The sequence below is a fragment of the Garra rufa genome, unplaced genomic scaffold (genome assembly GCF_049309525.1).
Source record: "Garra rufa unplaced genomic scaffold, GarRuf1.0 hap1_unplaced_002, whole genome shotgun sequence".
In the NCBI taxonomy this organism is placed as follows: domain Eukaryota; kingdom Metazoa; phylum Chordata; class Actinopteri; order Cypriniformes; family Cyprinidae; genus Garra; species Garra rufa.
Genome location: NW_027394277.1, coordinates 8197633 through 8210132, shown reverse-complemented (window position 1 = coordinate 8210132; position 12500 = coordinate 8197633). Strand labels below are relative to the sequence as shown.

At 36.0% G+C, this 12500-nt stretch overlaps 5 non-coding genes across 5 annotated transcripts; all 5 read left to right on the top strand.

The window, feature by feature from the left end:
- The first annotated feature begins 596 nt into the window (after positions 1-596).
- Positions 597-715, top strand: LOC141307525 (5S ribosomal RNA). The gene has a single exon (XR_012346478.1). It is a non-coding gene; the product is annotated as a 5S ribosomal RNA (ribosomal RNA).
- Positions 716-799: 84 nt separating this feature from the next.
- On the top strand, positions 800-918 carry LOC141305583 (5S ribosomal RNA). The gene has a single exon (XR_012344547.1). It is a non-coding gene; the product is annotated as a 5S ribosomal RNA (ribosomal RNA).
- Positions 919-1002: 84 nt separating this feature from the next.
- LOC141307546 (5S ribosomal RNA) lies at positions 1003-1121 on the top strand. The gene has a single exon (XR_012346499.1). It is a non-coding gene; the product is annotated as a 5S ribosomal RNA (ribosomal RNA).
- A 1366-nt stretch (positions 1122-2487) lies between these two features.
- LOC141307501 (5S ribosomal RNA) lies at positions 2488-2606 on the top strand. Its single transcript, XR_012346454.1, has one exon. It is a non-coding gene; the product is annotated as a 5S ribosomal RNA (ribosomal RNA).
- An 84-nt stretch (positions 2607-2690) lies between these two features.
- LOC141307519 (5S ribosomal RNA) lies at positions 2691-2809 on the top strand. Its single transcript, XR_012346471.1, has one exon. It is a non-coding gene; the product is annotated as a 5S ribosomal RNA (ribosomal RNA).
- The last annotated feature ends 9691 nt before the right edge of the window (positions 2810-12500 follow it).

Below are 12500 nucleotides of genomic sequence, written 5' to 3'. Positions count from 1 at the left end.
CTCTTAACATTTTAAGTGTGTGTGTGTCTTAAATAAATGGATGGTTGGCCTGCCATGTGACTAGACACATGACAGGAAGCAGGAAGTACAACTGTATAAGAGAGCAGCATGACAAACAAAGGACAGTCACCAAACTGTTGGATTAAGGAGTTTGCTAATTTTAGAGCTCACCTTTCCATTCACCACCTGCAAACTTTGGATTACACTTTCTGTGGATTGTATATACAATGGTGGACACTCACATTGGACTTATCAACACACTGGGATTCTTGGACTGTTTTTAGGGTATGGACAAATGAACTGTATTCTTTTAACAGCATTTACCTAGTTTTATCGTGTTGTTTTAAAGTCTTTTATGTGAACCTTGTATAAAAACCAAATCTATTTAAACCAATCTTCTTTTATGTCTCATTCTTTTAACCACTAGTCATCTCTCACAGTTAATTCTGACCCCATTTTAATGTTGTAACTCTGGATGGGAGACCGCCTGGGAATACCAGGTGCTGTAAGCTTTTGCCTTTTCTTCACTATTTATATAATATGATGGCTTTTACGGAGGCTGATCTATAAATAACCCACTTTTTGGAGCAGTCCTCGCTTACGGCCATACTGCGCTGAGTGCGCCCGATCTCGTCTGATCTCGGAAACCAAGCAGCGTCGGGCCTGGTTAGTACTTGGATGGGAGACCGCCTGGGAATACCAGGTGCTGTAAGCTTTTGCCTTTTCTTCACTATTTATATAATATGATGGCTTTTACGGAGGCTGATCTATAAATAGCCCACTTTTTGGAGCAGTACTCGCTTACGGCCATACCGCGCTGAGAGCGCCCGATCTCGTCTGATCTCGGAAGCAAAGCAGCGTCGGGCCTGGTTAGTACTTAGATGGGAGACCGCCTGGGAATACCAGGTGCTGTAAGCTTTTGCCTTTTCTTCACTATTTATATAATATGCTGGCTTTTACGGAGGCTGATCTTTAAATAGGCCACTTTTTGGAGCAGCCCTCGCTTACGGCCATACCGCGCTGAGACCGCCCAATCTCGTCTGATCTCGGAAGCAAAGCAGCGTCGGGCCTGGTTAGTACTTGGATGGGAGACCGCCTGGGAATACCAGGTGCTGTAAGCTTTTGCCTTTTCTTCACTATTTATATAATATGCTGGCTTTTAGAAAGACGTGTTTTACCGCTCTATTTATTACAATCATTTAAATGTATTATAGAGTGTTAAGTGTTTTACATGTTTTTTTAGGCCATTTTATTGCTCTTAACATTTTAAGTGTGTGTGTGTCTTAAATAAATGGATGGTTGGCCTGCCATGTGACTAGACACATGACAGGAAGCAGGAAGTACAACTGTATAAGAGAGCAGCATGACAAAAAAAGTCACCAAACTGTTGGATTAAGGAGTTGCTAATTTTAGAGCTCACCTTTCCATTCACCACCTGCAAACTTTGGATTACACTTTCTGTGGATTGTATATACAATGGTGGACACTCACATTGGACTTATCAACACACTGGGATTCTTGGACTGTTTTTAGGGTATGGACAAATGAACTGTATTCTTTTAACAGCATTTACCTAGTTTTATCGTGTTGCTTTAAAGTCTTTTATGTGAACCTTGTATATAAACCAAATCTATTTAATCCAATCTTCTTTTATGTCTCATTCTTTTAACCACTAGTCATCTCTCACAGTTAAATCTGACCCCATTTTAATCTTGTAACTCTGGATGGGAGACCGCCTGGGAATACCAGGTGCTGTAAGCTTTTGCCTTTTCTTCACTATTTATATAATATGCTGGCTTTTAGAAAGACGTGTTTTACCGCTCTATTTATTACAATCATTTAAATGTATTATAGAGTGTTAAGTGTTTTACATGTTTTTTTAGGCCATTTTATTGCTCTTAACATTTTAAGTGTGTGTCTTAAATAAATGGATGGTTGGCCTGCCATGTGACTAGACACATGACAGGAAGCAGGAAGTACAACTGTATAAGAGAGCAGCATGACAAACAAAGGACAGTCACCAAACTGTTGGATTAAGGAGTTTGCTAATTTTAGAGCTCACCTTTCCATTCACCACCTCCAAACTTTGGATTACACTTTCTGTGGATTGTATATACAATGGTGGACACTCACATTGGACTTATCAACACACTGGGATTCTTGGACTGTTTTTAGGGTATGGACAAATGAACTGTATTCTTTTAACAGCATTTACCTAGTTTTATCGTGTTGTTTTAAAGTCTTTTATGTGAACCTTGTATAAAAACCAAATCTATTTAAACCAATCTTCTTTTATGTCTCATTCTTTTAACCACTAGTCATCTCTCACAGTTAATTCTGACCCCATTTTAATGTTGTAACTCTGGATGGGAGACCGCCTGGGAATACCAGGTGCTGTAAGCTTTTGCCTTTTCTTCACTATTTATATAATATGATGGCTTTTACGGAGGCTGATCTATAAATAACCCACTTTTTGGAGCAGTCCTCGCTTACGGCCATACTGCGCTGAGTGCACCCGATCTCGTCTGATCTCGGAAGCAAAGCAGCGTCGGGCCTTGTTAGTACTTGGATGGGAGACCGCCTGGGAATACCAGGTGCTGTAAGCTTTTGCCTTTTCTTCACTATTTATATAATATGCTGGCTTTTACGGAGGCTGATCTTTAAATAGGCCACTTTTTGGAGCAGCCCTCGCTTACGGCCATACCACGCTGAGACCGCCCAATCTCGTCTGATCTCGGAAGCAAAGCAGCGTCGGGCCTGGTTAGTACTTGGATGGGAGACCGCCTGGGAATACCAGGTGCTGTAAGCTTTTGCCTTTTCTTCACTATTTATATAATATGCTGGCTTTTAGAAAGACGTGTTTTACCGCTCTATTTATTACAATCATTTAAATGTATTATAGAGTGTTAAGTGTTTTACATGTTTTTTTAGGCCATTTTATTGCTCTTAACATTTTAAGTGTGTGTGTGTCTTAAATAAATGGATGGTTGGCCTGCCATGTGACTAGACACATGACAGGAAGCAGGAAGTACAACTGTATAAGAGAGCAGCATGACAAACAAAGGACAGTCACCAAACTGTTGGATTAAGGAGTTTGCTAATTTTAGAGCTCACCTTTCCATTCACCACCTGCAAACTTTGGATTACACTTTCTGTGGATTGTACAGGCACTGGTGGACACTCACATTGGACTTATCAACACACTGGGATTCTTGGACTGTTTTAGGGTATGGACAAATGAACTGTATTCTTTTAACAGAGTTTACCTAGTTTTATCGTGTTGTTTTAAAGTCTTTTATGTGAACCTTGTAAATACACCAAATCTATTTAAACCAATCTTCTTTTATGTGTCATTCTTTTAACCACCAGTCATCTCTCACAGTTAAATCTGACCCCATTTTAGTCTTGTAACTCGGCTGATAAGGCCGATTGTTACACTTGGATGGGAGACCGCCAGGGAATACCAGGTGCTGTAAGCTTTTGCCTTTTCTTCAATATTTATATAATATGCTGGCTTTTAGAAAGACGTGTTTTACCTGAGGGCGCTACTGAGCAGTTCAGGAAGTGACGTGGCAGCATTAGGAAGCAGTTGGTGAGAGAGGCTCACCTTATTTTTTGTTTTGTTTAGTGGGTTTTGTTAATTAAGATTTTTTATTTTTGAGTGAGTTTTTGTTAGTTTTCACACTTCCCAGCAGCAGTTTGCTGTCTGGGGAGTAGTTTTTTTTTTTCTCTTCACGCACTTTTTACAATGGATGGATTACCAGCTAACGGTACGGATATGACAGGAGAAAGACGAGAGTTACTGAACAAAGGAATGGATAAAGGACAACAAGTTGGACATCTACGTATGGATTATAATAAGAGGATTTACTCGAAAGAGGCTACAGTGATAGTGGATTTGACAGAACTGAGAGATGCAAGGGCTGAAGATATAATTAAAGCAGTGAACGGAAAAGTTGGAGGGGGGAAGATACTGGCAGTGAGACCCAGACATGGAAAGGAGTATGAAATCACACTGACGAATACGGATGTATGCGAGGACTTGGAGGATTTTTTGATGATAAAAGGAAAACTGTGTGAGATAAGGAAATTACAAACAAGAGAGTATGTTGTTTCTTTCATACATTTGCCCGCCTACATTGCTGATTCTGATATTTTGGAAAAATTACATAATTGGGGAGTGACACCTGCATCTGAAATCAAAAGAAGAATGTATCCGGGCACCGATATAGCAGACGGTACAAGGTACCTAAGGGTGAAATTCCCAAAAGAAGTCATATCCTTGCCATACAGCACAAAATTTGACACGGAGGAAGGATCGCAGTACTTCCGGATTATGCATGATCGGCAGGTTAAAACCTGTCGATTGTGCATGAATCCTGGACACGTGTTCAAAAACTGCCCAGAGTTCAAGTGCTATCAGTGCGATGAACAGGGGCATTTCGCAAGGGACTGTGATGCGGTGAAGTGCCCGGAGTGCAGAAAAGTGATGGCAAGATGTGAGTGTTGGATAGCAGATTTGGATGGAACGCAAAATACAGATTTGGAAGATGTGGGTGGGCAAATGGTGGAAGAGACGGAACTTGGAAATGCTGGAGAGACTGCAAAAGAAAATGAAGGGAATAAAAAGACCAATGAGAAGAATCAGGAGATGGAAGAGGATGGACAAGAAGCAGCAATGGACGAAGGAATATGGACACCATTGAATATATCACAAGGAGCACTGGAAGAAATGGAGGAACAACATGCAAAAGGTAACGAGGAAGAAAAGAAAGAGAGAACTGAGGAGAAGAAAGAAGGGGAGAAAATGGACTTCAGAATGGATAGAAGAGAGACTATAAGAAGACGGATCACTAAGGTAATACCAAATCTAGAAGTTGCTAAGAAGAAGAGACTTGAGAAAAAAAAAGAACAGAGTAAAGAAAAAACTTTATGGGAAAATAGATTTCAAGCATTAATGGAGGAGGAGGAGGGAGAATAGAAAAAAAATGTTTGGTTTTTGTGATTTATTTTTCAATGTATGTTTTTTTATGTTTTTAAAAATTGTGTCATGGAATGCTAGGGGTTTGCTGAATATGGAGAAATTTGAAAAGATGAAGGTTTTATGTAAAAATACCGATGTCATTGTGTTGCAGGAAACAAATTGGAAAAATGAAAGTGTTAAAAGGTTTGAAACAAAATGGGATGGAAATATATATTTTAATAATGGAAATGATAAAGTAGGTTGTGGGGTTGCAGTTCTAATTAAAAGAGGAGTATGTGAAAAAGAACAAGTAATATTGGATGATGGAGTGGGAAAAAGTATGGCGGTGAAAATAGAAAAAGGAAAAGAGTTTTTTATTATCTATAATATTCATGCACCAAATGAAGAAAAGGGAAAAGTAGATTTTTTTAAAAAAGTGAATATTAATTTAAAAACATGGCAGAATGTTATTTTAATGGGTGATTTCAATACTGTCTTTACAGAATTGGATTTGGCAAGTGAAATGGTTTTTAAGACAGACAAAGGGAGAGAGGAATTGGTGAAAATAATGAAGGAATGTAATCTAATAGATATATGGCGGGAAAGAAATAGGAAAAAGAGAAAATTTTCAAGAGTGCAAGTGGTAATGAATAAGATAAAACAAAGTAGAATTGATTACGTTTTATGTAAGGAGGAAATGGAGGGAAATATCCAAAATGTATTTTATAAGGAAGTAGGGTATAGTGATCATTTTCTTTTATGTATGACTTTAGATTGTGTAAGAGTGGAGAGAGGATCAGGGGTGTGGGTCTTAAATGCAACAATTTTAAAAGAAGAATCTTACAAAGAAAGAATTAAACAACTATTAGAAGTTAGTAAATTAAATAAGATTTACGCAGAAGAGAAAAGAATATGGTGGGATAACGTGAAATTGGATATAAAGAGTTTATCAATACAATTTTGTAAATTGTTAAAAAAAGCTAACATCAGAAAGGAAACTGAGATAAGAAAAGAGATAGATAAAGAAGAAAAAAGACAGGAGCAAAATCTAAATGAAGAAGACATAGGTAAAATCTTAATTTTACGAGAAAAATTAAGGGAAATTGAAGATGAAAAATGTAAGGGGGCGATCATTAGAAGTAAAGCAAAATATGTTGTGGAGGGGGAAAGATGCACAAAATTTTTTTTTGATTTAGAAAAAAATAGACAAAGAGCAGATTTAATGAAGGAGGTGTTAGATAAAAATGGAGACATAAAGCAAGGAACAAAAGAGATTTTATTGGTAATTAAGAATTTTTATGAAGACATGTTTAAGAGACAAGGGGTTGATAAAATAGAAGAAGATTTCTTTTTAAATCAAATAAAAGTAAAGGTCTCTACGGAAGATAAGGTTTTATGTGATGATGAGATAACAGAAGAGGAAATTGACACAGCAATAAAGCAGTTAACGTTGGGAAAGAGCCCAGGTATAGATGGGTTAACAAACGAGTTTTATAAGAATTTTAGAGAAATATTAGTCCCAATTTTAAAAGAAGTATATGATGAGATTTTTAAAAAAGAGGAGTTAAGTGAAAGAATGAAGATAGGAATGATTAAAATGATTTATAAAAAAAGAGGAAATCCTAATGATCTTAAGAATTACAGGCCTTTAACAATGCTAAATACAGATTTCAAAATTTTAGCAAAGGTGTTAGCAAATAGATTAAGGACAGTTTTACCTAAAATCATAAGTACTACCCAGGCATATGGAATACAAAATAAAGATATTCTAGATATTGTTCAAAGTATAAGAGACACAATGTTTTATATGAAGGAAAAAAATAAGAAGGGATATTTAATAAGTTTGGATTTAGAAAAAGCCTTTGATAGAGTGGAGCATGGATATTTACTAAATGTTATCAAAGAATTTGGATTTGGGAAAAATTTTAGAAAGTGGATTATGATCTTTTATTCTAATATTTTTACGTGTATTAAATGCAATGGGTTTTTATCAGAATGTTTTCAACTAACAAGGTCTATAAGGCAAGGATGTCCTTTATCTGCTTTACTTTATTCACTAGTAGCAGAACCTTTGGGATTAGCAATAAAAGCAGATACAGAGATAAAGGGTATTAGAATAGAGGGAAGTAATATACAGGAGCCAATCTACCAATACGCAGATGACACAACATTGTTGGTTGAAGACATTCAAAGTGTTGTTAAGGCAATGGGGATTGTGGAGAAATATTGTAAAGGGTCTGGAGCTAAGGTCAATATTGAAAAGAGCTTGTGTATGAGAATTGGGAATGTGGAAACATTACCTCAGCACATGCATTTTAAAGAAGAAGGAGAACATATAAAACTTTTAGGAATTTGGATGGGTATGGATTTTAATAAAGCTGATGTTTTTAATTGGGAGGGAGCATTAAAAGGAATGGAACAAAGATTGAGATTTTGGAAATTAAGAAATTTAACATTAAAGGGAAAGGTATTAGTGATAAATGCTTTAATGCTTTCTAAGATTTGGTATGTGCTGAGTGTAACTCCATTGCCTTATGAGTTTTTTAAAAGAATAAAAGAAAGTGTTTTAAATTTTTTATGGGGAAAGGGAAGAGCAAAAATTGCATATGATACGCTTATTGGTGGAACTGATGTAGGAGGACTAGGGCTATTAGATCCAATGTTAAGAATGAAAACATTAAGAGTTAAATTGGTGAAAAGGTTTATGGATGTTAAGAGAAAGGCAATGTGGAAAAATGTAATGGAATATTTTTTAAAGAAATTTAGTAATTTTAGCATGGGATGGAACGCACTGTGGATGAAGACAAAAAAATATATGTTAATGGGTCTACCAAATTTTTATAAAGAAGTTTTAGAAACCTGGTCATCTTTCTTAGATAAAGTATTAATTTTACCAAAAGGAAGAATGCAACTGTTAGAACAACCTCTGTTTTTAAACTCGAATGTTACAAATGAAGGGAATGTAATTTACTATAAGAAATGGTGGGATGGAGGAGTAAGACAAGTCAAAGACATTTTATATGAAGTAATAAATGGTTATCTTCCAGTACAAGCAATTATGGATGCAATTTTTGAAATAGAAAGGAATGTGACAAAAGGAACACTGATAAAACAGTTCGATGAATTAAAGAAAGCAATACCAACAGGATGGGTGGAAAGGATTGAAAAAAATGAAAAGGATGAGAATGAAGGCATGCCTGAGCTATATTTAAAAAAGACAAATGGTGAAAATAAGTGTTTTTTTGAATGTAAAGTAAAAGATTTTTATTTGGTTTTTAGGGAAAGGGCTTTTGCTAAACCTGTGGCAAACAGCTATTGGAAAGAAAGATATGATGTAGATGAAATAGATATTTGGAAAAATGTGGGAATGAAATATATGGATCCAATTTTAGAAGATTTTAATTTCTTATTAAGACATAATGGTATTTTAACAGAAATGAGGTTGTGTAAAATTGGGATAGAAAAAGATGCAAGGTGTAAGGTATGCATGAAAAGTGATGAAGGTCTATTACATCTATTTTTTTATTGTGAAGAATTGGATGATTTTATGGGAAGAATGAAAAAAATTGTAAAATCCATGCTGAAAGAAAAATATAATGAGAATATGACACAAAATGCTTGGGAAAAAATGGTTTTATTTGGGTACAATGGTAAAGGTTGTAATGTGAATGTCTTTACTTTATTGACAACAATTGCAAAGAATGTAATATGGCTAAGAAGAAATGTATCAAAATATGAAAAAAGGAAAGTTGATGTATGGGTTTTGTTTAAAAACAAAATTGAAAACTCTGTGAATTTAATATGGAAATATTTTCTAATGAGTGACAGAGAGGATGATTTTATTGAAACGTTTGTAAAAGGAAACACATTGGTAGAGTATTCAGAAAATAGTTTGCAATGGAAATGGCAGAAATATGAATGAATTAATGTACATATCTGCATATGTAAAAAATGTGAAATGTATTTTGTACTTTTTGTGATGTAATATGTTTTTTTAAATAAAAAAAAAAAAAAAAAAAAGAGCGCCTGATCTCGGAAGCTAAGCTGCGTCGGGCCTGGTTAGTACTTGGATGGGAGACCGCCTGGCAATACCAGGTGCTGTAAGCTTTTGCCTTTTCTTCACTATTTATATAATATGCTGGCTTTTACGGAGGCTGATCTTTAAATAGCCCACTTTTTGGAGCAGCCTTCGCTTACGGCCATACCCCCACCTGAGGCGCTAGAGAGCAACAGGAAGTGGTTGGCAGCAGTTGGGAGAGGAAGGCTCTCCTCTACTTTTGTTTGTTTGACTCTGATTTTGTGTTAATTTACTGTTTATTTCATAAGTGTAGCCTTTTTTTTTGGTTAAAGTTTTCCTCCCAGCAGCCTGGGCTGTTTGGGAGGAATTTATTTGCGTTTTTGTTTTGTTTGTTTTTTTGTGTTTTTTTCCCCCCGTTTTTTTTACTTTCTTTGTCTTTTGTTAACAATGGACGGATCTACGGAAACAGACCTGGCAATGGCGGACGGACGACAGAGGGCGAGTGACAGCGGACTGGGTAAACGACAACGAGATGGAAAAGAATCAGAGAAGGATGCAAGGAAAGAGAACCGGAAAAGAATTTATTTGAAAGAAGCAACAGTTACTGTGGAAATAGGACAAGCAATGGAGGCGAGGGCGATTGATGTAATAAAAGCGGTGACAGAGCGGATCGGAGATGGAAGGATTCTGGCGGTGAGACCAAAACAGACAAAGGAATATGAGGTAACGCTCGAACGGGAAGAAGATGCTGAATTATTAACAGATGGATTGACTATCAAAGGGATTAACTGTGAAGTCAAACGACTGCAAAATAGAGACTATGTTGTTTCGTTTATGCATCTGCCCGTTTATGTTGCTGACAAAGAAATTTTAGATAAATTGGAAGGTTGGGGAGTTTGTCCCCTTTCAACAATAAAAAGAAGAGTCTATCCGGGTACAGACATTGAAGATGGGACAAGGATTGTAAAAACCAGGTTCCCCAAGGAAGTAGACTCCCTCCCGTACAGCACAAGAATAGAGACAGCAGAGGGCCCACAGTATTTTAGGGTGATGCACAGTCATCAGGTTAAAACCTGCAGGCTGTGCATGAGCCCCGAACATGTGGTGAAAGACTGTCCAGATTTTAAGTGTTTTAAATGTGAGGAGAGGGGGCACTTCGCGAGGGACTGCAGTGCGATAAAGTGCCCGGATTGCAGACAGTTTTTAAATAAATGTGAATGTTGGATTGGAAGTGAGGAAGAGGAGGAGGAAGGGATGGAGGAGGAAAGTCAGCAAATAAGCGTGCAGATGCATAGACGAGACAACAAACAGCGAGAGGAGGGAACAACAGATACACAGGCAAATGAGATAATTATGAGAAAGGATGCAGAACAGCAGCAGAACGTAAAGGACAAACAGACAATGCAACCTCAACAGGATGATGGTGCTTGGACACAAATGGAAATCACAGACAATGTACAAAGAGTTATGGATGAGATGGAACGAGAACAAGGAAACAAGGATTCAACAGAGGAGAAACGGGACAGCGATTTATGGACACAATCAGAACTGACTGAGAGCTTACATAATGTCTTGGACACAGGAGAAATCGGGGCTCAAAGGAATAAGGAAGAAATGGAGGTAAAAGGGAATGATGAGGAATGCGAAAAGGAGAAACAAAGAACATCAACTAAAAGAAGAAGAGCAATTAAGGTAAAACCTAATATAGAGACTGCTAGGAAAAAGGTATTAAAAGAAGATGTGATTGAAAGTGCAAACAAGTATGAAATATTAAGGGATCTGGAAGAAACGGACTAAAATGATTGGTTTTAAAAATTCTCTTACCTTTTTTATGTTTTTAAGAATTGTTACTTTTAATGCGAGAGGACTTTTAGATACAAAGAAATTTGAAAAAGTGAAAGAAATGTGCAAAGAGAATGATATGATTTTACTTCAAGAGACTAATTGGAAAGAAAGTGTTATGGCTGATATAAGAAAAAGATGGGATGGGGATATTCTGTACAACAATGGAGTGAAAAAACAAGGCAGAGGGATTGCTTTTTTAATAAAAGGGAATAGTGGAATAAAATGTAAAACTATTTTCAAAGATGAAGAAGGAAAATGTATGATGGTGGAAATGGAGTATGAAGGGAAAATCATTTTATTAGTAAACATCCATGCACCAACAGAAGAAAATGATAAGGGGGAATTTTTTAATGTGCTAGGAGAATTTTTAAATAAGTATAAAGAAGTAATTATGATGGGGGACTTTAATACAGTTTTTAGCAAGTTGGATATGGCGGAGGGTATGGTCTTTAAATCAGATAAAGGAAGGAGAGAGCTGAAAGGTTTGATGGAGAAACATGATATAGTGGATGTATGGAGGGAAAGAAATGAGAATACAAAAGAATATAGTAGAAGACAATTGGTAGGGGACTTTATGTGTAAAACGAGAATAGATTTGATTTTATGTACTAGAAACATGGAAGGTTTTATTGGTCAAATTAAATTTGAAGAAACAAGCTTAAGTGACCATAAAATGATTTCTATGGGAATGGATTGGAACCAAATTGAAAGAGGGCCGGGGGTGTAGGTTTTAAATACAGAGATTTTAAGGGAGGAAAACTATGTCTTAGAAGTAAAAGAGATAATAGAAAAAGAAAAAGAAAATATAATGTATGCAGAAGACAAAAGAATTTGGTGGGAAAATGTCAAGTATTCAATCAAAAAGTTCACAATAAAATATTGTACATTGAAACAAAAAAGTAAAAGAAATAAGGAAAGAGGGATAAGGAAAAAATTGAAGGAAGAGTTAGAGGGAAATGGGAATGACATACAAAAAATTAAAGAATTAGAAGGAGCGTTAAAAGAAATAGAAGAGGAAAAATACGAAGGTGCAAAGATAAGAAGTAAAGCAAAATATACAGTAGAAGGAGAGAAATGCACAAAGTTCTTCTTTGACTTAGAGAAAACTAGAGGGAGGGCAGGAATGATTAAAGGAATAAAGGGAAGAAATGGGGATATTGTAACTACAAGTGAAGAAATATTAAAAGAAATAAAAGTGTATTATGAAGAGTTGTTTAGTGCAGAGGGGGTCAAAGAAGAAGAGAAATTAGAATTATTGGAACTAATAAAAAAAACTACTGTAAATGGAACAGAAAAAAAAGAGTGTGATGAAGAAATAAAAGTGGAAGAAATAAAAAGGGCAATTAGTGAATTAAATAGGAACAAAAGTCCAGGTATCGATGGTCTGGGGAATGAGTTTTATATGGTTTTTAAAGATTTTTTATCTGATACTTTAAAAGAGATATATGGTGAGATTTTTAAAAAAGGGGAACTAAATCAGAGAATGGGAATGGGATTAATGAAGATAATATATAAAAAAAAGAGGGGAAAAAACAGAATTAAAGAATTATAGGCCTATTACAATGTTAAATACGGATCTTAAGATTTTAGCAAAGGTTTTAGCAAATAGGTTGAAAGAAGTAATGCCAGGTTTAATTAAAACAAATCAGGCATATGGAGTAAAGGGCAGAGACA